Here is a 3,818-nt window from a genome sequence, read left to right on the forward strand (position 1 = left end):
TTTTTTTTTTTTTTTTTTTTTTTTTTTTTTTTTTTTTTGTCTTTTGTCTTTTTCCGTGTCCGGCAACGGATCGCAACCCTCAGTGTTGCCCCCGGACCGGACCGGGGACCGGCAACGGGATTGCAACCCTCGGCGCTGCTCCCGCGCCTCAGCCAGTGAGCGGGAACCGGTCTGTACGTGGGATCTGAACCCTCGGGCGGGAGCGCTGCCACGCTTCCCAAGCGGCGCACTATCCAGTGCGCCACCGGGCCGGCCCGACAGTTCACTTTTTTGAGCCTTGGTTTTGTAATCTTTAGAACAGTAACAATAATATGCATGTCTTGGAAGGCAATTGTGGATATACCCGCTTATCACTCAGGAGACCAGGGTTCAATTCCCCAGCAGGGAGGCAGCCAAAGGGAAAAAAAAGGCTGTTGTGAAGTTACAGACTATAATGTATATAAAAAGCTCAGTAAATGGTTTCAGTAGCACAGAGGTGAGAACTTAAAAATTATTTAGTCCTGTAGTTTTCAACCTGTCTGTATATCAGAATCACCTGAAGAGCCTGTTAAAAATACCCAAAGATCCTGGGTCAATGGGTTGGAAATAGTAGTCAGAATTTTTAATGTGTTAAAGTGATTTGATGTGGTGGGTCTGACATTTTGGGAACCATTGATCTCATCCAGAATTCTCCTTTTACAAATGAGGAAAATGAGGCCAAGAAATAACAATTTACCTCAAAGGCACACAGGGACACACTGCTGTGTGGTACCAACCATTTTATTCTTTCTTTGGCACTAACTTTGTACTGTGAGTTGTATTTTAATAATTAAATAGGGAGGACTTCTAAGAATGCATCTGAGGGCTGGCCCGTGGCTCACTTGGGAGAGTGTGGTGCTGATAACACCAAGGCCACGGGTTCAGGTTCAGATCCCTATATCGGGATGGCCAGTTAGCTCACTTGGGAGAGTGTGGTGCTGACAACACCAAGTCAAGGGTTAAGATCCTCTTTTTTTTTTTAAAAAAAAATGCACCTGAGAAATCATACTATATTACTAATTAATGTTTATTTATTTATTTATTTGTTTGTTTGGCAGCTGGCCAGTACAGGGACAAAACCCTGGACCTTGGTGTTATCAGCACCACAATCTAACCAACTGAGCTAACTGGCCAGCTTATTTGTTGCTTTTTAAAATGAATTTCCTTTTTTAAAATAAAGGTAGTAATACTGACATTGGATTATCTGCTTCGAGATGTTTTTCTGTTGAATGGTTTTGTTATGCCTGATCACTTGGAACCCCTTGATTCTTGGATGGGTGGAGAATCTGTGGCTCAGGACTGGTTTCTAAGCCCAGAGCTCTAATCTAGGTGTACTGTAGTTGAAGAGTCTAACAGTAACTGATTTGCTAATTGGCATTTCAAAAGGCAGTAAGTGATGGAAATGCCCTAATGAAATTTTGTTAAAAAACATTATTGAGAGCCTGCTATAATAAACACCTAGGAACTTATTCTTTTTTATTTCTACCTTTCCCTTTTCTCTCATCTTCTTTCATTTTGTCTTTTTTTCTTTGTCTCTATCCTCATGTTTATCTTTCTTTCTGTCCTTAGCTTTTTCTTTTACTAGTGGTAGAAAAAGAGTATATGTCTGTCCTTTCTATTTTCTTTCTGTTTCTTTCTTTTTTTTTTTTAAGATGACTGGTAAGGGGATCTTAACCCTTGACTTGGTGTTGTCAGCACCATGCTCACCCAGTGAGCTAACCGGCCATCCCTATATGGGATCCGAACCCGTGGCCTTGGTGTTATCAACACCACACTCTCCCAAGTGAGCCACGGGCCAGCCCTAATATATTTTTTTTAATGCATATTATGTCATATCACCTAAAGGTAACTGCTTTTTAATCAATTCCTTATTTTCAGTTTCAGTATTTATATTTAAGGCATCACTGACCAGTTTTTAACATATACTTTTTAACACTTGTCAAGTTGGAATACTTTGTTGCTTTCTGTTATTAGGTTTGTAAGTGCAGGAATTGAATAACTTCCCTTTATCTAAGGGGAGAATGTCATGTTGCTTTTTACTTGTTCTAGTTCTCAACAGAAAGCAATGATTTCACACAGCACTTGGATTTTTAGTCTAGAAGTGGTGTTCTGGGCATTATCCATACCAGTAGTTTTCCAACTGTTTTTGTCAAGTGCATTTTTTCTACTAAAATTTTTCCTAATAAAAAATTAAGTGTTTTATATATATATAAATCATTTTCCTGAATAATTTAGTCATAAAGCCAATTACATAGGCTAAAGCAAGGAAGCTGCTCATGTTGGATGTGGGGGTGGGCCAGAGCAGCCAGGAGTGGGATGTCAGAGCCCACGTGAGGTGAGGATAGCATCCACACAACACAGGATAGGTAGCTCAGTGTGAGGAATTTGAGGATGAGGGAAGGGGAGCATCCCAGCATGGAGAGTCAGTGCCCCTGTCGGGTGAAAAGGTTATCTTCACATGGTTAATAGGGGTAGGCAGCATGGAGTCAGAGCCAGCATTGAAGATGTCCACACAGATGGAAACAGTTCAGTGTTGGGAGTTTGAGACTGAACAGGACAAGGGTGGCATCTCTGGAAAAGGGCAGACTGGAGAGGGGAGCCAGAGCAGAGTGAAGAGAGTGTTCACACAGAGAAATGACCCAAGTAGGATGAGAAAGGGACCTACCTGGGGTCAGCCCAGAATGGGAATCACAGTTCAGGCAGGGAAAGGAGGACATCCATGCAAGAGAAGGGTGAAAGAGAATATGGGAGATTGGTTACATACAGGAAGCTTGATCAAATAAGTATATACATTAAGTATAATGGGAGGCAGGTTTCTCTCACTGTTAGAGACAGGAATTACCAATATGAAAAGGGAGAAAACTAAAATGAATCTTGTGTTGGGTTTGAATTGGAAGTACAGGTTGAGTATCTCTTATCTGAAATGCTTGGGACCAGAAGTGTTTTGAACTTTAGATTTTTTTGGATTTTGGAATATTTGCAGATACTTAACCAGGTGAGCATCCCTAATCCGAAAATTTGAGATCCAAAATGTTCCTTTGAGCATCATACTGGCACTCAAAAGTTTGGTCAGAAACTTGTTTTGGAGCATTTCGGGTTTCAGATTTTTGAATTAGGGAAGGTCAGCCTATATCAGCATAAACTCATGACCTTTATTATATACAGATAGGTATATGAAAAAAACAAATGTAAATGTATAAGTATGTAGGAGTACATGTACCTAAGTATATGTATACTGCCTAACTGTCCACTGAGAAAGTTTAGGAGCAACAACAGCCTGATAGCAATAAGCACCTTTGTTGCCCAGTTCTTTGCCTTTATATACTATTCTCCACTAAAAGGATCCAGGGCTCCTGTGTCAGGACTGGGGCAGGGAAAGTACAAAGTGAGCCTGAAACACCTTGTGCAAGAAAGCTTGTTAAAAGAACATCCTAACCAAATGATCATATTGAACGTTATTAGTAATGGAACAAATCAAAATCATAAGCCATTTGTATCGGTGTTAATTTCTTTATTCTGATGGTTGTATTGAGATCATGTGGGGGAACATCTTTGTAGGACAAACACACTGAAGTATTTAGGAATGATGAGGCATTTGATCAGCAACTTACCTCAAATGATTTAGGCAAAAAAAAAAAGTTCTGGGGCCGGCCCGGTGGCGCACTGGATAAGTGCGCCGCTTGGGAAGCGCGACAGCGCTCCCGCCCGAGGGTTCGGATCCCACGTACAGACCGGTTCCTGCTCACTGGCTGAGCGAGGCGTGGGAGCAACACCGAGGGTTGCAATCCCGTTGCCGGTCC

The 3,818-nt window shown here is 41.5% G+C and overlaps 1 protein-coding gene across 1 annotated transcript in view; it reads left to right on the forward strand.

The window, feature by feature from the left end:
* SNRNP40 (small nuclear ribonucleoprotein 40kDa (U5)) overlaps window positions 1–3,818 on the forward strand; it is a 33,597-nt gene that overhangs the window by 6,896 nt on the left and 22,883 nt on the right. The window lies entirely within an intron of this gene.

Source organism: Galeopterus variegatus, unplaced genomic scaffold, assembly GCF_000696425.1.
Source record: "Galeopterus variegatus unplaced genomic scaffold, G_variegatus-3.0.2 Scaffold2190, whole genome shotgun sequence".
Lineage (NCBI taxonomy): Eukaryota > Metazoa > Chordata > Mammalia > Dermoptera > Cynocephalidae > Galeopterus > Galeopterus variegatus.